General features: G+C 39.4%; 1 protein-coding gene across 3 annotated transcripts in view; it reads left to right on the top strand.

Annotated features, from left to right (window-relative positions):
• The window catches only part of LOC148950636 (xanthine dehydrogenase/oxidase-like), a 354,380-nt gene that overhangs the window by 117,521 nt on the left and 214,318 nt on the right, over positions 1 to 22,541 (top strand). The gene's annotated exons all lie outside the window — the stretch shown is intronic.

Raw genomic sequence — 22,541 nt, forward strand, 5'->3', positions numbered from 1 at the left:
TCCCCCTATTCGTCAATAACCATCACAAGATTTTGCGGAAAAAAAATTCAAATGTAAATGCAAAAAGTAAATTTTGAGTAACATTTTATACCTCATAGCTTGGCAGGACTTAAAAAGCTCTTCTGTCAAGGATTTATAATTTTGTCCCTGTTTTTTTAAAAAAAAGCCTGAACCGCTTTATCAAACAATTTCCAAGCTTCAAATTACTTTTGATTAAACTTTCCTTCAGAAGCAGATTTGCCAATTAATTTCCTGATTTAAGGTCTAATAATAATGCCTTCTTTAAAGTCAGATTCCTCTTGAACGCGAAACTTGGCTTCAACGTTGTAACACTAAATTTTAAAGAAGCTAATTTTAAATTAACCCTTTCAGACCTGAACATCGAAGGAGTGCTTAAAAAATTCTGAAACCTTACAATAATAATCAACGTAAGCTTCGTTTCAACTTAATTTCAACTTCAATTATTTATTTCATTCACAAACTGAAATAGAAATGGTTACCATAGGATTGTAACAATTGTTACCTTAGGATAAAAAAGATTCATTTCACTTAATATGGAAGTTCATAAAACAGTTTCTGTCTCCATTCAGACACAACCGAACCTTGCATTTAACGCAGAGAATTCGGCTAGTTGCACCCCTTGCACATTTTTCGTACCGGCAACGTCCCTTTTGACTGCGTCGGGTAGATGGCCAGCAGTGTCATATCGCACCTATTCTAACGGCATGCCTGCTTCTGCAGTTTTCGTTTTTCGCTTTGTAGGAGCACTGACAGAGGGTCTATCAGCACGAAGACTATTGACAACTCCTGACACTATCAAGGATCTGCAAATATCCATCTTGAAGTACATCAAGGACATATGCTGCCTACCCAGGTCTTCGCACTCTCGCCTAGCCTCTACGATTGGAGTGTATCGGAAAGTGCGCTCCCAGTACATTCTCATAGCTAGTAGCTTTACAATACTTATGAGCATCAGTACTCCAAGGAACCGGTTCATCTCATGCTGGATCAGCTTTAGGGCAATCCTAGCGTTTGTTTCCCTCGTTTCATGCAGATTGGTTTGGTCAACCAATCCAGCAACGATGCTATCTGTGATGAAAGTTCTAAATAAATCATTGGGTAAGTGCATTTCTGTTGCTTTCGGGAGGGAAGCTTTCCATGTGATATCACGGGGCTTAATTTCTTTTCTTAGCCACTTGTACTCTTTTGTGGCATCTTGGTTTTTCATTGATGCGGTAGGTATGGTTGCAGATGAAATAGGTGACGAGCTTGTCAATTGAATGGGAGACGGTTGAGCTTCAGTAGTGGGGGATGTAGTGGCTTCTCCAGCATCAAATTGGTCATCTACACCCATAAAAATTTCGAAATAGTTCAACATGCTGAGAGGTAAATCTTCTGTAGGATTGTCAACCGGCTAAACGGGCTGCAGGGTGGTATATGTGAAACTGGCACCAGAGGTTGGATTCCATAACGGATGAGACTCGTTGTCATGATCAGACATAATTTCCATCTCAGATTTGCTGTCTGGTAGCAGAACCATCTCTGCAGCTCACTCTTGGATGAGCTTCTCTCTTACACGTTTGCTCCTCCCCTTGAAAATATTTTCTTCCTCTTTTCTTGGTTTGGAATTTTCACCGGAATAAGAGTGGCTCGTTGTCTCTGAAAGAGAAAATTGTGATCAGACCAACGGTGCATGGGTGCTTCTGCTTCGTCAAACTAGAACAATCAGAATGAAGTGCTTCACGAATAAAAAAAAGTGAAGCAGAAGAGAGAATATAGAGCACAATCAACAAGTAAAAACAAAATACTACGTGAGAAGCATCTTCAAAACTACCCGTCTCAAAACCTAAGGTTACCATATGGCAACTATAAAAATAAACACAGAAATGGGGGGTGAAGATAAAACTAAATAAGATTCGCATATATACAGACTAAAAGTAAAGATTTTAAGGAACAAAACAATATAATAAAAATTAAAAAAACTCACCTGCATCACTTTCATCATCGCTGTCAAAATCAGCTAATATTCGCTTTTTAGGCATGGCAAAAAACTACTGTTTTCCCTGATCAGCTGACGACTTACGGAGCCATCTAGGATAATAAAAAGTATCGCAACACGTAGGGCCGAACTTTTGCTTTCTGACGGTATTAAATTCGATAGCAGTATCTGAACCACAACAGACACTAAGTACGTGGAAGGAACGGTTACCATATGGTTACTTACGGAATGAAAGGGTTAATATATTTCAATACATACATGAAAATCGGTAATTAGAAGTACAATGTTATTATTTGATGTTCTTAGGAATTACAAGTAGGTTTCGAAGTCTCGAGTTGGTTTCAAAGGCATTTTGAGAAAGTTTCTGCCAAAATTCGTGTTCCACGGCAATTGGCTGCTAGTTTTACTTTCATTTTGTCAAAATTGGAAGGAAACACGTGACGCGTGCTAAGGCACGGGGCAGCCCTGCTTCTATATCGGGAATCTATTTTAAAAAGATTGATAACGTCGACCCAAGATGCTTGGCCATCTTCAAACAAAATGTCATTTTTCGGCAGACTGTTTCTGACAGTTTTCAATAAGTGGGGCGGATCATAAATATAATGTACTTTTCCTCCACTGGTCTCAAAAAATGGTTTTTTCTCGCTGACACCAATATTCTTTACAAGTCCTCTGAAGTTCCCCCTGATCAGAGATCAAAACCTTGACTTGCAATCCAATATTTTTACACCTCTGAACGCATTCTTTAACCATAGTCAGTATCTGGTTACCTTTTGGCCCTTTCTCAGTAAGAAAGTAACCAGCCGGCTGCTTCCATTTATCCGTAATACGTTGGAGCATGAAAACAGTTGCAAATTTTACGAGCTTTCCATCACTATCAAGTCCGGTAATGACATCCTTAAACCGATCGTAAGTTAATCCAGGTTTCAGTGATATGTTATTCACAGCTAATGTGCAATATCTATCGGTTTGTTTCTCTAGTTAAGCTTCTAGCAATTGGAATAGGTTGACATCAAAGCCATCTCGCATTTCGAGCGTTCTTAAGAATCTACGAATAGTTGGAAGCGACGGCAACTGAAAAACACCAGCTATCAGTTGATCATCACATATGAAGAGGGTGAGGTGAAGTAGAGCGACAAAGCAATTTTCTTCTCATCTTCTGTGTATGGTAGACGTTTTTTTCCTCTTCGAATTTCAGACTGGATCATCCTTAGTGTAAGACCACCAAGATGGGTGTTTGCTATATCAAGAATCCTTTCTGTTTTGCTAGTTTCAGAAAGCTGTTTCAGTTTTGCTTTCATTACACAATTTTAAGCACGGCATCTCGATATCATTTTTTCTTGGTTTTTGATGATCTGTCTAAACCTCTTTTTACGAGGAGTATACCTGACTTGACTTTGTATCATTTTCTTTTTTGAGCTTAGAAACTGCTCCGTGCACTCCATTTCTACTCTCTCCCTCATCCCTAATTTTCCACCTATTGAGTTCTGAGGCAACTCATCAGACAACCTTTTAACTTTTTTAGTTAAGGGGGAGTTTTGTTCGTCACGGGGTCCTTTCTTTTTAGGCGTTATCAAGACTGATTTTTCACGGATATCTTCATTTTCATGTTGCGGAGACTCTACGTTTTTTTGGAGTCGCATCAAACTGGTTATATGAGGCATGAGCGTTTTTCTTGCCATTATGAAAAAGCCTACTTCTTCCCGGTCTAGCAAGGCCATCACTGATTTCGTTAGCTCTACCCAGTCCTGAAGAATGGCGTGCCCGGTTTGGTCCTTGGGGAAAACTTCTGGATTCAAATTGTGAGTTGCGACGAAGGAACAGCTAGAAAGTGTTGGCAAGAATCTCTTTGCTTAGAAGAATCAGTTATCTCAGAAGAATGGAACACATTTTCTTCTTTGTTAATGGTTTCTAAGGCAGGGACGAAGGTGAAATTAACTTCAATCAGCTTGTGACTTTTCGGAATTGCAACTATAGCATCACTTAAGGTTGCTTTGACACGTTATTTTATTGTCTTAGACTCCTTCCTCACAACCCAGTCACTTTCAGAAAACGGCCTCTGGCCTTCGATAGTCTCTGGATTAGCGGGTAAGACGAGTAATGGTATAGCATTGAATTTAACTTTCCGACGTCTGCAGTGAAGACCCTTTTCCTCACAAACAAAATCCGATAAGCCAAAATGGCGGTTACGTACAGTGTCATACTTCCTTATATAAGTAGTAAAATCAGGTTTTCTCAAAATATCCTACCGGCCACATACTGTTAGCCATTCTGTTGCCCTGGTAAATCAAACGTAAAATTTAGTGGCTGAAATCTTTGAAATATATAGCTAAAAATGTATTATTTCTTATAGTTCCAAGATTATAAAAGATCTAATATTATACAGACTCAGCCGTAAGAAATCCATATTATTTATTTTCTGGTAAACAAACTGGAAGAATATTTTATAATAGGAGCTTTTCTAGCGTAAAGCCCCGTAAAATTTTGGATCTGCCACTAAAATGTGTGATGTCCTTCAATTTTCTAAAAACTCCCTAAGAATTTTACGAAAAACACTTCTTAACAGAAGTTTGGTATTTTCTTGGAGAGGGCTATTGTGGCAACTTTTACCACAGCAACCAATAATTAGAACCCAAGTCCTAAAATTGGTCTCAATCAGAAACCCTAATCGCTATCTAAATTCACAAAGTGCAAAGATTTCCAAACAGAGGTGTTTATTCTTTGAAGTTCAGAGGTGTTTATCCCTTACCTTGGCTCTCCACCAAAACAGGTAATTAGCCTTTTTCAAGTCATACAAGAACTAAAATATGAGAAAATAAAGATGACGACGTGAAAACAAAATGATAAACCATCACATCTATTCTACCAGTTATTGGAAGAAAAACAAAGATTCTCTATCAAATTTCGAATGACATTTCTATGACCCAAAAAGGAGCATAAACGAGGAAAAATTAAATGAAAACTAAAGGAAATTAAAAAGAAAATAAAATAAATGGAAATTAAAGGGAACATTTTAGTAGAAGTGGGGGTGCCAGCCGTGACAGCACACCAAATATGGGCATAGAATACTGACAGCACACCATATATGGGCATAGAGCCATTAGGGAGAACACGTGGTTAATGGGGTCAATGACCTCTTTTTCCAAGGTCGATTTATTTGATGTTTCTATGTGTAATAGCTCCGGGGCGAAGGTTGCACATGCGCATTGAATTCTAACGGGAACAATGTTATTGATCTAGGACTCGAGGGGGAAGTGAATTTCCGAGAAATCGATTGCGTAATCGAGGGGAAGTGAAGTTCCGTGAAATTGATTGTGTAATCGAATGGGAAGTGGATTTCCGAGAACTTGATTGCATAATCGATGTGAAAGTGAATTTACATGAAATTGATTATGTCATCGATTGGGACTTTTATTGATCCGATAATTGGAAACAGTATCACGTGTATCCTAACGAATCAGGGACAGTCTAGAGTCAGCAGTCAGAGTGAAAGGATTGAAAAATGAATAAATTTGAGAAAGAGAGAATTAGATCAAATCTAGTGTTTATTGGAAAAACATTTGATTTTGGATGATGATTTTCTCAAGTTATCTCTTCAACGCAGGATATTCTCTTGTCAGGGAATACTTGACAATATAATAAGGAGCGATTCTCCCCCATTGGACAATTGTATGAAACTTTTAAAATGTGATTCAAATGCATATAGTCAATTTATTGATATATTAATTGGAACAAAGCAGAATCATATTGTGGATATACTTTTGAAAATGTAGATGACTCCCCCTTCGAAAGAGGTAACGTCACAGAGCTACTCCTCTCCCCTGTCCTACAAATTGAATTTATGGAGCGAGGACGATCAGTCTTGTTTTAGCTGTGAGAGAGTTGACATCGGAAACCAAAATGTTCTATATATGTCCATTGTGCATGTACACTCTTGGCAGTTGGAATCAATGTGAGAATTGTACAAGTATTGATGACTATAGTGAAAAGTGTAAATTATGTAATCCTTGTAAATTACATAGAGGCTATGCAGTACAAATTAAAGGATGTAATTCATGTCTTGAGGAGGTGTGTGACTCACATCCTAGAGGGCACCTGTGCTCCAATTGTCGCTATGATAAATGTGATCAGTGGGAGAATACTTACCCCGCTATGATTGGAAAGAATCCCAAACTTGATTTCAGTTTATTTCTACGAGATTGGTATCGTCGTGAATTTAAATTAATCTGGGAAGATGAACCTGGTCTACGATTCAACTGTTGGGGTAATAAGACAATCTGGTTTCTAAGTCATCGCTGTGACGACACCACCTACTATGACTATAAACCAAGTGATTTTTATTCGACTGTGACGGACTGTGATTCGCCACTTGAAAACACTGTTTGTGATATTGCTTCAAATAGACAGATTGAAACTCGTGAATTTCATAATATGAATGCAAATAGTATAATTGACTCTACAAAGAGATATGACAAGAGTGAAGTTACATTGTACTGTAGAAAATGTGACCCTGACTTTGCAGTCAATCAAGATCAATATACAGTGAATCCAAATGATTTATCGGCATTAGTGGTTCACGACAGTTGTCTATACATCTAAGATGAAGAAATCTAAATTGATGATTTAAAGATATTGTTGTATATATATACATTTTATTAATAAACAAATTCACAAACATTTTTTAAGCACTTTACTCTTAGGGCACTGAAATCAATACTGTATAGGTCTGAGAGGATATTTTCCACTAGAAAGTCATTCAGACGGGTATTGACAACATACATGAGGAGAAACTGCTTGTTAGTATATCCATGACATCGGAACACAAAATATAGTAGTGCATGGAAGCCGCAGCTTTTAGTCGTTAGATCCTGCACCCTCTTTCTATTTTGAATAATATTTTTCCCACTGCTCTCAATATAGTTGCTGATGTGAGGTGTGTAGAATGTATAGGGTAGACCAAGAGGATCAAAAAATTTAATATTCTTATTTGTTTGAAAGATGCACAGCCACTGACCCGTCATCACAGTCGACGGACTGCTATCAAAAATGATTAAGGTATTGTTGACACTTGGAATTTTTACAAAAAAGTCCGAAGGTAGACAATAGGATTTGTACTGGGACATGTAGGGGTCCAAATTAAATACATTGATTATTTGACTGGTGTTCATGGTGCCAAGTCTAGTAGAACACTACCTTCGGGAGTGATTTCCCAATATGTTTCATATTGATTTAGTAAGACGAGGGCAATACTCTCCGCCAAGGGGTTGGAACATGTACACTCTAAACGTAAAGTCACTGTACGTACTCTACTCATATCCTGTGTGCCAGGCAAATCAAATACAATGATACCATGTGTTTTAGCAAACTTATCTTCGGTTATACCATTTTCAAATAGTTGCGAATCATGATCTAAGGTTTGCATGGTCAACTCGTACAATGTTCTATAGTATTTATCAAAAGATAGATTGTAGAGTGGGATGCCGTTTACTTTGCACACAAGAGATGAAAGTCCAAACATCTCGAATTTATGTGGACATTCTGTCCATGATCCTATTGCACCGGCGGTTTTTACAAATGCCAAAGCCAATTTCGACGGGATTTCACCATTGATAAAGGATGAATCGGTGAAAGTGCGTGATCCCACGGCAATATGACGTGAATTTGTGATTGTATGAGGAACAAGTAGTTTAATATTTGTGCCTGTGGCTCTCAGTTTTTCCTCGGCCAAAGCAACAGAACTCATAACCTGCTGTTTGCGCACTTGTAGTATTGCTGAGTTGAGGGAGAGACTTGCATCAGGATTGGCAGCAAGTTCCTTTCACAATATGAAATTGGATGGTGCAAGCGTTAATTTTATATCCACTTTAACATTGGGTGGCAGCCATTGGGGTATATTAAATATTTCATGACATATTTTTCCAACTAGATGTAATTCACTAGTTGTAGCATTTTTAAGCGCATCTGTACTATCAGTATTAGTAATATATTCATATCCATTTGAGGCGCCTCTCAATTCCTTGTGTGACTTGGGTGTCATCAACATGAATTGCATAGAGATTGCATATTTGGAGAGATTGTTGCTTGTGCTCACCAGCGTGCCATTGATGTAGACACTAATTTGACGAAATAAATTATGTAGTATACAATTTTCATAGGATATTCCATCGGCCCGAATCGGCCTTGTATTATCGGATTTCCGGACTTTCATTTGCAAATCTATAAATGTTGAAGACATGTCCATAAGGTAGTCTTCATTGGACTAAATTTGAAAGTGGATATTATCGGAGAGGGGTTGTTGTGGATAAAATTGTTCATAGTATCCATGCTTGACACTCACATCGACATTTTCGGCATTGAATAGAGTCAATGAGGCGGTGATTGTAGGTTGGGAATCCTTATGTGGTAGATAGGACATTTTAGGAGAAGAAATCTAGTTTCGATCTGACAATTCTATTCTTCCTGGGACTTCTGGTTACGCTACGTGTCAGCTTTTTCCTTCGTTTATTTGACAAAAGGGATGTCTTACGTTTCCGTCCTGAGCGGAGACTGATGAGGGATGCGTTGTTTCTTGACCTTTTTAAGCCTTTACCATTTTGTTTTAATTTCTCGCCAAGGGTTCGTGCACTGGACCTAAGATTTTTCGTAGCACTTTTTTTAAAATCCTTGCCAGAGCCCCAATCGTATAGTGTAGAGGATGCAAAATCTGTCGCAGCCGGTACAAGATATTTTCTAGCCAGTGGTAGTGAAGAGCGAAACAGCTTAGCAAACCAACTGCTAAGACCGTAGCCAGACATTGACGAGCGACCTTTGTAGTAGTCCATTCCATTGCCCTGGTGTCTCGGGCCAAGAGTATTAACATAGCAGTCAATATCAGGACAAGTGAATACCACATTTTTATTAGACATCTTGTAGTTGAATGATGGGTCGAAAATGACATGTAATCACAGACAACCTTTTTGAAATTGCTATTGGATCACTCAATTTTGTTCTTAGTGTTAACTGACAGAGTTCCAAATAGGAAGTGTTAACGGGGATATACTGAAGATGCTTTATATTGTAGTGATGAATATGTTCTTGATTGGTTTTTCGTTCAAGGACTCGTAGGAGGGGGACATTTGAATTACCAACCCGAGATGTTTCCACAAATGAAGCGTAGAGAAATGTACAGGTGTCTGTGGAGAAGGCAGGTGGGTAGTCAGCGAAAATGAAATGAGTGTTTTCCGCACTTTTGCCATTGATTATATTGAGTTTAAAACCAAGAATATCCTTTAGGTTATCATTGAGAATAACATTTTTGCTGTCAATGGGTGAACTAATGTAGATATTACCCTCCTCCTTTGAATAGTTGAAATGAAAAGCTCACTTTTTACGAGCGGAAATTCTTTTATTGATAGTACGACATAAATCATTCATACAGGTGAGTTCCTCGTAGGGTAATTCAATATATGGATAATCCATCCAATTGATTTTTTGAATTTGTTCTTGATTACCTGGTGGTGGCGGCCAATCATAGGGTCTAATTTTTATTTCATATTTACGATCCTTTTTCAGGATGTCATAGGTATTTTTGAGAATACAGTCGACAAGAGCCACTTCATACTTTCCGTCGTCGAATTTGATGGTTGGGGAGAGTTTCGACCAAAAATCACTTGTTCTATTCAGATCAGTGTCGAGAGGATCAGAAACATTGGACAATAAAGTCACATAGAAATCAATGGGCATTGTCAATATCTTCAGCACTGACCCAAGAATCAAAATCTGAGTTGTATCCTAGCAAGCGAACAAGCAACTGTCTCTGACCATGGTGTGTAAGACTCTTTAATATCTTTTCAATTTGATAACTTTCACTTGTGTTTCTAACTATTTTCAATTCATATTAATAAAAACCGCCGAGAATCTCATCATCTTTGGTGTCTCGCAGTCGTTAAGTTATGGGTATGGTGTCCAGGATTTTGGACACTTTAAAAAGTTAGGTGCTCCACAAATAAGTCCCCTTTTGGAAAATATTGGTGGTTCTATTAATTCGAACAGTATCACCAACATTGAATTTCTTCTTCTTCTTTTTCTCTTTTTCACCCTTGGAGTATTGATTTAGAAAATTATCAAATGCCTTTTCATTGTAGTGAAAATCCGTTGGTGTAGAGTTGTACAGAGATCTATGATTGTATATCTGCATGATTTTATCTAAATCATGAATAAAATCAGATGTATTTTTCAATGTACAATATCTTGAAATTAATAGACGAATCGTTCTTATTAATCGTTCAGCCAATGCAGCCTTTATAGGACTATGACTATGATAAAGTGTTGTAATATATTTCAAAAGTACTTTTGCAACATAAGGATTAATAAATTCACTACCACGATCCGATTGAATTTTTCTATACGAATCCTGTTGGAGAATACTTTCAATGGCCTGAGCAACTTCAACACCTCTCTTCGATCGCAATGGAATGGCATAGGCATAGCGACTAAAGACACTGATTGCCACTAGAATAGACTTGTAGGGCACATTGTGACGCTGTTGAAGTGCGTCTAAAGTTAAAAGATCCGTTTGCATTATATGCAGAGGGAAAAAGGCTTTAGTTTGTCGATAGTGTTTACTGCGAAGCCTGTGATTCCGATGTAGTGTGTAACTCGGTTCATTTTCTAGATAGTCTTGTACACTTTTAGGGCGAACACCCGTGACTTTGGAAAGAGTTTTGGGAGAACTTAAACTTCCCGCTTCGCCAATATTTTCATAGACACCTTTCAAAACTTCATCCATTTTGAGCGTAAACACGTAGTGTAATGTCCACTCCCCTTTTGCACACTGGTGGGCGAATCAATTCGTCTTCGCTTTTGAATAGCAGCCACAGGTGTTGTAAAATCATTGCTGCTGCTGCTGATAGTATTTTCAAATATTGAATCTTCTACTTCTTTTTTAAATGGTGTTGTTGGTGGTGGACTATATTATCATAGTGTCTTTAGAATTTGATTATGGCCAATAAGACTTTTGGGGAAGTTTATTGTACATATAAAGGTGTATAGATTATCGTCAAAGGATAAAAGTCCTTTACGATTCGTCACCATATCAAAAATTAAATCAACTAGATTATAACTTTTTCCCTGAATTATAATTCTTTTCCCTGTGTTCTCGACTTGAACCTGATCGCCAGTTTCCAACAAGAGATAAGATAATACTCTTTTACTCTGTTCTCGATAGGACAAAGGCAATAGGTTTCCAATTTTCAATACACTCGACTTCGAGTCCTTCCCCTGTGATGCTGCTGCAGAATCTTGAGGAGATGTTTCCTGTGGAGAGAGATCAATGACAGGCCTCTCACGAGAAGGTTTATTTTTATCCACACGTCGCAATGCATCTTGAAGTAAAAGTAGTTTTTTGTCATCGGCAATATTCTCATCATTAATGAATTTGCTTAGATTGTCTTCAAAATGTTCGATGGGCGAGAGGACAAGTTCAAATGGTGCCAATCTATATGGTTTAGTCATTCTCACTAGAGAAAAATGTCTACGAGTCCAGAAATTATTGTCAGTAAAATTGTGAAGAATTTAACACCTGCTTGAAGGAGTCGTGGTCTTTTTATATTTTTACAATATGTGTGTAAAGAACCGTCGCCGAACGTTTACACATTGTTGGTTGTCGTGTTTCTAAAAAAATAATGCCGTTTTAAAATTACATCAGTTAAAATTTAAAAAAGTTAAGATATTATATTAATGAAATCATTGTCAACCCCATGTTTGAGTATATCCTTCCTAAGCAACGGTTTTGAAGTGCTTGAAACGGAAAACAAATGCCGTTGTTCGTGTAGTTTCTTCAGTGTCATAATGTCAACTAATAGTCTTTTCTACTGTTCACCGGAAGATATACTGTAATTTCATTGTTGAAAATGTCGGTGACTACACGTAGATCCTCGGGAGTGCTCTGATTAATATCTAACAAATTGTAACCATAGGGCTTGCTAGTCGCCTGTGTGTACGCTGACAACATAATTTTTGGGGCGCGGGGTTTTATCGGATTTTTGAGTTTTCGGCGTGAGATCTAATCCCTCACGACTCGATAGATAATATAGACAGTGCAATTCAAAGCAAGGGTTCGCATACATTTGCTCTGATGAAACAGATTGTGTAGAACTAGGGTAACGGACATTCGTTCATGGTGGGAGCGAACGGTGAACAGTTGTAGCATTTCCTGTGAGAACTGTTCAATGGATTCAGCCAAATCATCGATAATCAACAAAGAGTTCAGTTCAATACTAGTTAACATATCTAGTCTCCGCATTATTGTTAGTTGTTATGTTGTGGATAGTGTTGTTGTTAGCTCGTATAACAAATTCCGAAGGATCAAGAAATAGTATATTTTTTTCTGCTTCTCCAAAAACATTTTACTGAACTATTTAATTATTTTATCTAATTTCTTTTTTTTACAATACATTGACTGTCCACACATAAACGATATGATGGGTGTTTTAAATTGATACATGCTGCTGCTGCTGGGGGGCAACAGTCTGACTACAACTAACTGTAAATCGTATGTGCTCAATGAATAATTATCAATAATTTTTCCCATGGATCTATCTATTCAAGAACAACAACAAAAAAACAATATTTCATGGCAGTATTTATTTCGACATTGCATGAAAACAAATATTTTTAGTCAACATGCATAACAATAGAAATAATAATAACACTTGTTCAATAAGAACAGTTGAGAAAATTTCTCCGGTGGCCAAAATAAAAACTCTATTTGCAGTCAACATGAACAGCACAGGGCAATTATAAAACTTTATAAAAAACAAATTTTTTTATTTAAAAAAAATTTATTTAAAATAAAAAAACACTTTTTTTTCAATAAAAAACAACAATTTTATGTACAACACTTTTTTTTTTCTTTTTTTTTTTTTTAACTTAAACACTTTTCTATACAATAACACTTTTTTTATACAACAGAAAAAACAGACACACACACACTTGGAAATTGCTAGTAGCACAGTTGAACATGATGAATTTAAAGGTGTGTGGGATCCCCCCCCCCCCGGGGACCGCGGGGCCGAAGGCCGGCCGGCTACGGGGAGGACCCCCCCCCCCCTGGGCGGCCGGGGGACAGGACCCCCCTCCCCCCGGGCGGCCGCGGGGCGAAAAAGAATAGTTGTCGTCACTGCGATGGCTGCTCCAGGTTAGGTTGGGTTAGTGGTTGGGTTAGTGCTTGGGTTAGATGAACAGGGGGAGTGGGTGGGTTAGTGCTTGGGTTAGATGAACAGGTTTAGTTAGGTTAATTTATGTAGAGGTTAGGTTAGGTGGTTATGGTTAGTTCAGATTAGGCTAATTTATCCAGACCAAGTTGATTGCGATATTCAATGCATTCAACTTGATCTGAAATATGGTAGTGGCCATGGGGCAGGACAGTCAAACCATTCTCGAGCACATAAACCTTGTCGGATATACACGACATTGCATTCTTCTCCACTCTCACAGTATAATTTCTATACTGTAGAGAGCGAATTGCAAGCACTTGTGCTCTCGGCACTAGGCTACTTTCTACACAGTCTCTGTACACGCTCATGTTAAAATTGCTCTTTACAAAATGTGTAGGCACCCCTTTACACGCCTTCTTTTCTTCTCCACTATGAGTGTCAACGCAATAAACTTTGTGGCCCGGGAACACCCCCCTGGATATCAAATTACCCCCTGTCTCTGATTTTTATTTTAATAATTGGTTGGGGGCTTGATGTTTCACCAGTTCTGGGTAGATTGTTTGATTCCAGTTGGTGGAATCACTCTACGAGCTGATGTGTTCCCCCCTTTGTAAATCACCCAATAAATCTTCAGTCCCATTTACCTTTAGCAGCAGATAATCTGTATCACCATAGTAAACTTGAACCTCCCCTCCCGTGGCCATTGCACCTTGCACACATTGTAAAAGAACGACAACATGAGCTTTTTTGAAATTTCTAGTACTGAACTACCGCCTGCGATATTCTTGTTCAGTACTACATTTCGCTTTCGTCTGTGTAGAAGAACCATGCCGGTCTCTATGCTCGTGAACGATGTAAAATTAGGGTCGGCTCTAATTCGTGCACACTCTAGAGGGTCAGTCACGACGTCACAGCGAGATCTATTACGTTCTCTCTCACACATTTTGCCAAACGCAGAATTTAGGATGAGCTTATACATTTCCTTCACCACCTTTGAATTTGCCCTAGAGCGTTTATCGACAAAAGTGTCGATAAAAGTTTTCAAGTAGGGTCGCTGATTGAACTGTAGGACCCGAGGTATTTTAGTGATCTGTAAACCGTTGTTCAGCAACCAGTGCAAAAGCACAAGGTGAACAACGATATTCTCTTTAGGGTCCAAATCAGCAATCAGTTTCTGTTTAGAGGGAGTCCAGTGCATCCCCATAACCTCAACCAATGAACGATTGTAGGGGCTCAGAGAGTCCCTGCTCACCGGCCGATTGATACAGGGAAAGACAAAATCTTTGACTGAGTCGTGAAGCGCCAGCGGAATGTGACCGTCAACTTCAAAGAACCATCCGTGTGGCCCGTTGTCCTCGACGGTTGTAATGTCGGGGACCTCACAAGGATTCTCAAGCCATTGATAGTTCCCACAAGGCAAAGAGTAGTTGGACATTGCCGAGGGGTACAACGACTTCATGTCCAAGAACACTGCAGTTGACTTTGCATTACTGCTGTTTTGTCCGCTCGGATCAGTTGACAAGACGCGGTCCCCGTGGAAAAAATACCCACCCCTCATTGAACGCTCTACAAAAAGGAGTTGATCTATTTCAGTGATTAGGCCTAGTTCCTCCCTGCTAATTTTATAAATTAAATCCATCACTAAATGGGGTGTAGAAAAATAATAGCCTATATCTAACCCGAACTCTTAATAGATCAGGTCTGTATTCTTGCAGACTATACCCAGCAGAGTTAAAGCGTCACTGGACAAGTACAGTCTAAAATAATTCCACCCATTTTTACAATTCTCCTTGGACCACACCTTCTTGGAAAACTCATACTCCTCGGCTGTGCATTCACTGTTGGTCAGTGAATTGTAAAAAGCTTCAATTGGAGGTAATTTCTCCTCGCTTAAGCGTGCGCCAGAGCAGTAATAATCGTATGCGTAGATACCTGTGCAGGTCAACAGGTCATACATTTCACTGTCTGGAAAGTGCTGTTTAAGCAAGGGAAAGCTATCAAAATTGTCGCTTTTTTTGCACTTGAATCAATTGACTCAATGCCTTGGGGAAAAAACTAAAGGAATCTAAAAACCTGATTTTATTCCAGCACGTACGCCCATTATCCACTGCCTGCCATTTCACCTCGAGAAGCAATAGCTTCTCGGCCGATTTGGGAATTATGTTATAGGTAAATGAACTATTTACCCATGGACAATCTACTCCCCCTCCCTCCCTGTGAATACGTGCCAGTCAGGTAAAATAAAATTTAAATCATAATTTTAATTATTAATAAAAACAGGGATAAAACAATTCTGGCTAACATTTAAATTACATGATTGATGCGCACCGGCCCGCACAGGCCGCCCTCCCGAGGATCGGGCCGGCCCTCCCGGGGCCTTAGCTCTGCCTTGCGCTCGCCACCCCCGTGGTCCTTTATCCCACGGATACCCCTCCGCAGTCACCTCCCCCTTCCCTCCCCCCAATTAGTTTTTATTTTTAATCACGAGACGCGCAACTGCAGACAACACCATTGGATAATTCGTATTTCTCACACGAGAAATATCAACATGAGCTGTGCCAATCAGATGTGTCAACGCCGTGGCCATGCAGTCCCACTCAGCCACTGTTTCAACTATTTCTCCCCACTGCATGGTTTTAGAATTGTCTCTTTGTGCATGTGAGTAGGACACTGCAATGGCCAGATGTTCTTTGACTAGGTTTGGAAATTTGGGGTCATTCATTCCCACCAGCTTAGCCTCACAATCCAAAGATATTTTGTTGCACTGGAGAAGGGTATTTTGGAAATTTTTGAAACGTAGAATGGCCCTATCCCCTGACACCGTTTCCACTGTCTGGTAGCCGTGGTGGCTACAATGCCTCATGTGACCCCGTAGTTTTATTTCACTACGGACTTGTGACAAGCATGTTGGACAGTAGAAACGTACCCCTAGGTCCCTACCACCCCCCAGACCTCTAGTAAGGTCAGTGATCGGATTAAAATGACCGATTGTGTTTGGTTGACTAGGTGGTGTGTATAACATCCAAACCCAGTGTTTAACCAAATCAACTGAGGGACCCCTTACGGGGAAAACCACACCCTTCTTTTTTGAACGAGTTCCATCTTCAAATTCGGTTTCGTATTGTACCACAGTAACGCCGATATTTAAATGGGCATTAGCCCTTTCAAAAATATCAATAGATCGAAGCGTTACTGGGTATTTTCCCTTTAGGCATGAAAAATCTACACCTGGGAAACGGACCCGTCCTTCCCATGTACAGCCCATACGTCTAAAGTCTTCTGGCTAGCGCCCCGATCTAGAGGCTCGAATGCTGATATAATGAAAGCATATCGGAAACCCATATGACCTGTTACAAAACAGATCTTCTGGACACCATGGAAACCCCCTCGATCAGGAGTATATTTTAAAACTACTGACCTTTGCCCACCTGCCCCCCCTCTTAAAAAAAAATATTTATTAATTTTAAAAATATTTAAACTTAAATTTTAAATAACTAAAAATACTGAGCCACTACCATGTTCATTAAAGTTATCTAGATGCGGTATAATTTGATTGATCCAATCCATAAAAGCACCCTCAAAATTTTATAAATTTGAATAAAACAAACGCATCTCGGAATGTATAAAATGATAGTAAACCTCGCTTTTTCCCTCATTCAAATAAAAAACCTTTAAAACAATGTACACCTTAATTGAATCCCTACCCCCCCACACTTGAAGTTGGTTCTCCAGTAGTGCAATAATTTTATATACATAGCTGTGTACATTTTCTATAGGGTCAAAGACAAAATTACCACACAAAAGCGAATTAAAAGGGTCACCAAACATTGCAGTGAAAACAACTATATGATTTAAAATTCTGTTGGACAGCTGAAAGTCTGGGAGAGTTGTACCCCCCTCCCCCGCGGGGATATTACCCCCTCCCCCCAGCGGGTCAACAAAATCAGGCGAATTCTCCACCTCCGTGGTTTGTAGTGGAGTCGTTAGGGTATCGGAGGTTGGAGGGTTCCCTGTAAAATCATTTAAAATTTTCACATTATTCGGGCTCAAGTCTCCCAGCTCAACAGCGCTATTATATACATTATTTAGAACATAGTCAATAAACTAAACAATATTAGATGGTACATCAATGGACTTGATAATATCGTGCCAGTCACTGATGGTTGAATTGTCCTGAAGGTTCAGTGCCCCTTCCTCATCTTCTTCACTGGATGGAGAGTAGGGGACCAATACACCGATCTATAAATGAATAATAGCTTATTTTCAAAGTGTTAAAATCAGCCCAACAGTTTTTAAATTTGGATTATTATTGCATAATAACACTTGGTTAATTCGACTGAAGATAATCTAAGATATGAAATAGAAGGCGAAACTTTGGTCGTTTTTTTTAACATTGTCAAAATATTTATTCTTTTTAAAGGAACTTTACCTACGTGCACCCCTGTGACGCTTTCCTGACCCCGGGCACTTACAACAACCCTTACCTGACCCCGGGCGCACCCCTGTGGCGCGGCCCTCGCCCGTGGCGCTTCTCGGTGTCGCTTCCCTGACCCGTGGCACATCTCTGTGTCGCTTCCCTGGCCCGTGGCGCATCTCGGTGTCGCTTCCCTGACCCGTGGCGCATCTCTGTGGCGCTTCCCTGGCCCGTGGCGCATCTCTGTGGCACTTCCCTGACCCATGGCGCTTCTCTGGGGTACTTCTCGGGGCCATGGCGCATCCGGGGGCACGATCCGGGCCCGGGGCAAAGCCTGGGTCGCGTCCCTGACCCGTGGCACCTCTCTGTGTCGCTTCCAGAGCCCATGGTGCCTCCTAGGTCACTGCCCGGACCCGGGGCACATCTCTGTGTCGCTTACCCGGCCCGTGGTACATCTCGGGGGCACGGCCCGGGCACGGGGCAAATCTCTGGGTCCCGTCCCTGACCCATGGCACATCCTGTGGTGCTTCCCTGGCCCGCCTCGCTTCCCGCGATGCTTCGCGGGTCCGTAGTACATCCCTGTGGCACTTCCCTGACCCGTGGCGCATCCCCCCCCCGACGCTCCCCCTACCCTGGCCCTCACAACACTCCCCCCGACCCACGACAAAACTCATTTTAGAATAATATATATAAAATCTAACCAATTAACTATTATTATTTTATTTTTTTAACAAAAGTAAAAAAAAAGAACAGTATTATTAATACTTTTTTTATCTGATCTGTGGAAAAAAAAACATGATTTTAAAAGGATAGCCATCTCCTGGAATGATACACAACTCATTCAGACATAAAGTTTGTTTTTTTTTTATTTGAATAGGCAAGGTGAACCACTCGTTTATATCGAAATAGAAACAACCTAACCTTACTATGACCAGAATATAGTGCATTTTTTTGCCTCACTAATCTAATTTAGAAAAAGGGCGAATGCATGCACTTGATGTGATTCAAAAGGGAGAACATTATATTTCCTTTGGAGAGAAAAAATCATTCAATATTCCCACTGAGATATACTCTTACGCAGTGTTCGAAAATGTTGCATGTGGAAAAGGCCTATAAAAGTTGGATGAAATTGATAGATATTTCTATATGAAAGGTAGGAAAAAACGCTTACATGTGCATAATCCCTCTGAGCTTGGGTGCCGGATGGTCCAGGTAACGTGTGTTGGAGGGTGGTCGGGGTGGCGTTCCTATGTTCTAGTGCGACTGGGCCAGGTTCAGGTCACGTCGGTTGGAGGGTGAACGGACTAGTGACATTAATTTCTTGTATAGGAGCTGTGACTTGTGCAGCCGGGGTAGCTTCTGAGCCCATTGAAATAGTTTGTATATGTGTGGTTTCGGCATTGAAGCTATTCACCCACTCTGTTGTTAGTGTTTGGCCAGACACCATTGTGGCTCGAGTAAGAGTGGCTTGCGTAGGTGGCTGCACTTGGACAAGTAGTGTGGAGCTGGGGGGTGTTGGCCAGCGATCATAATGCATGACAGGTGGCGCATTATTGGCCCTCGCTTTCTTGGAAGGAGGGGGCCCACAGTCGACGCTATTTGCGCCAACTATAGGTCCCATCAAAGCAGTGTCCGCAAATTCTTCATAATTTGCCTTAAAAAGAAGAGAAGAAAAATCAAATCAAAATAATTTGCCCCTATTTAAAGAAGGAAAATTATTAAACATTATTTTGTTTAGTTTATCAATAAGAAAGCACAAAACCCATATTCACTCCCCCCTAAATTTAGGAAAAATAAGTCTACACTCTCATAAATTTAATTATGCGTTTTATTAAATCTAAAGCGAAGCAATTATCTTTTATATTTCAAATAAAAGTGATAGACCCAAAAAAAAATCATGGATTCACCCAAGGGAATATAAATTAAACTTTATTGAAGTCTTGAAAAAATTAAAAATTTAAACATTAGTTTTATTGTCAATGGGCTTACATTTCTATACACAGAATCCCACTTAATTTTAAAAAAAATGAATATGTTAGAAGCGATGTATTGACACCTTTCACATAATGTACATAAATATATTGTTAAACTTAATCTGTTTCTCTTCTCCATACAGGTTACAAAACTAAAATTCTAATTATTGCTTAAAAGTGTTTTAATTTGACAGAGGAATAGTCCCTTTGCCTGCCGCATTTGTAAACACATCGGAAGAGGGGACGATAGAGTAATTATAACCCTGCGGAAATGTACTGTCAAAACAAATTTGGCTAATAGCTAAGAGAGATGCAGAAGTTGATATGACTTACATAAAGACCAAATTTATCAAAAAGTTATTTATTTTTGATATAATTTTATTTTAAATCTTGGTTGTTGGTTTTTTGCTTTTTATTTTGATGTTTTGATAGGTATTTATTTTGGATTTTATTTGTTGTTGTAACCCAAGGGTGGGGGGGGGATTTAGGTGGAAATATAGGGGGAAGGATAAGTATTTCTTTTTGCGAGAATTTGGGATTGTAAAACAATGGAGGGAGGGGGGGGATTTAGCTGTAAATATTGTGGTAAGTATAATTAGTTATTGTTGTTTTTAGTGGAGATTGTAAAACTATGGTGGATTGAGGGGGTGGATTGATCGTTACCTAGATATGGACTTAGCCTTATTTATTTTTTCTCTACTTTTGGGTTGTAATAAACTGGTGTAGGGAGGGGGGATCTAGCAGGACATATAGAGGGCAGGAGGTCAATGGAAAATTCGTTTGAAAATAAAAAATGTACTTACATGGTAAATTGAAGTTGCCAAGGCTTCAAGTTCATCAAATTTATCCATTGTTGTTTACACAGCGTCAAAATACTTTCTGATAATTGAATCACATTGCACACCCGTTATATACGAAATCTCAAAGGGTGAATTGTTATGTAACGGGGAAAATCATATGTAAGCAGGTCTCTGATTGGCTGAGAAGGAGGATGTATCCGACTCGATGATTGGCTGAGAAGGAAACATGTGATCTAACTGTTTCCTATTCCAGGACACCTTGACATTCACCCCTAGCATGCACTTGTCCAAAAACAACAATAATAAATAAATCCCTCAGGCCTAAAGATTAAAGAAGCCTTAATGTTTCTTAATTCCCTCATCGTGAATCAACAATTTCCCCGCCGATTATGTAAATCAATTTCTCAGGTTAAGCTAACCAAACAACAATGAAGCCATGTTTGTTTCATAATTCCCCATGCTCGTGACTCAATAATTCCCCTATCGATTATGTAAATCACAGATTAAAGAAGGCATGTTTGTTTCTTAATTTCCCCTTCGATTACGCAATCAATTTCTCGGAAATTCACTTCCCCATCGATTACGCAATCAAGTTCTCGGAAATTCACTTCCCCTTCGATTACGCAATCAATTTCTCGGAAGTTTACTTCCCCCTCGAGTCCTAGATCAATAACATTGTTCCCGTTAGAATTCAATGCGCAGGTGCAACCTTCGCCCCGGAGCTATTACACACAGAAACATCAAATAAATCGACCTTGGAAAAAGAGGTCATTGACCCCATTAACCACGTGTTCTCCCTAATGACTCTATGCCCATATATGGTGTGCTGTCAGTATTCTATGCCCATATTTGGTGTGCTGTCACGAGTTATAGGGTCACTTCTACTCATTTTCCCTTACCAATAAAAGAAAAAAAAATAATAAGAAAAAGTTTTGATGCTCCATGGCACAATATTAAAACCACAGACTATTGTGAAACCTAGTAGATAAGATGTGCTAAAACTGTTAGGTTGCCCCTTTTTGGTAAACAATTTTTTGGCAAATTTCAAATGCTCCCGCTACTTCGTGGATCCCTCTCCACTATGAAATTTCGGCTATTTCCCTGTTGCAGTACTTATTAGAAGTTAACACTAGAAACTTCCTTATTTTCACAAATTTCATCAACCCCCTGCCCTCCTTTTTAGGAATCCTAGATAGGCCAATTAGTTAAGTCCACTGTATATAAATAATAGATTAAGTCAAATTTGTATATAAATTTAGTCATACCTGAGAGATGGGACAGTTGCAAACCACTTCGCCGGCTCATCAAGTTTCTTTCTGCTTTCGCAATTACGATTAATACAATTTCGAACCATTTTTAAACACATACTAACATTACTAACCCGCTATTAAAAGAGTAAGTGGAAGGAGCTGTTTGAACGCACCGAGAATGAAGCGCCAGAAATCATCTGCGGTGAACCTACTGTTATATTATCTTTATACAGTGGAGGAAAGTAACAGTCATCAAAATGATTTACAAGTTCCTGCCGCACCATAGGAACAGCACATGGTACAGAGCTTCTGATGCCTTTAATCAACTAAATCAAAATCATATTACAACTTATACAGCTGACATAAGGAGCCCCACTTTTATATTGGTCACCAACATTGCACGTCCATAAATATAACACAATTTATCAGGTATTATTTTGAATGGTCACAACGTCTCATATTTATGCTTCTGTGGTTGCCATACCCCCTAGCTCCCTGGGCAAGAAATGTAAATTATGCAATTAGTCTACATTTCACCTACATGATTTATCATTGGGAGAGGTGGTAATGTTTGATCCTTGGTGTGTCCGAAAAGTCTAAGGGTATCGAGGACAAATTTTGAGAAATGTTGAGTGGTATATTGATTTAAATCCAAAGAAACTATATGTATCAAAGTTATCAAAAAGGTGTTTCTGCAATATCTTAGTAGTGGGTAAGGGTATTAACTTAAAGCTCTCAGGACTACTACTGTGACTATTGCGGCTGCAAATGAGACTGAATGCGACTGCAACTGTGACTACTTTCAACTGTAACAGCTTGCAGCTCTGGCTCGACTGCTTCAACTGCTACTACAGCTATTTGTGACTACTTTCAGGGAATGTTGATCGGGATATTGAACTTTTAACTTTTG

This window comes from Artemia sp. Qi Xiang Cuo, chromosome 7, assembly GCF_049724085.1.
Source record: "Artemia sp. Qi Xiang Cuo chromosome 7, ASM4972408v1, whole genome shotgun sequence".
In the NCBI taxonomy this organism is placed as follows: Eukaryota; Metazoa; Arthropoda; class Branchiopoda; order Anostraca; family Artemiidae; genus Artemia; species Artemia sp. Qi Xiang Cuo.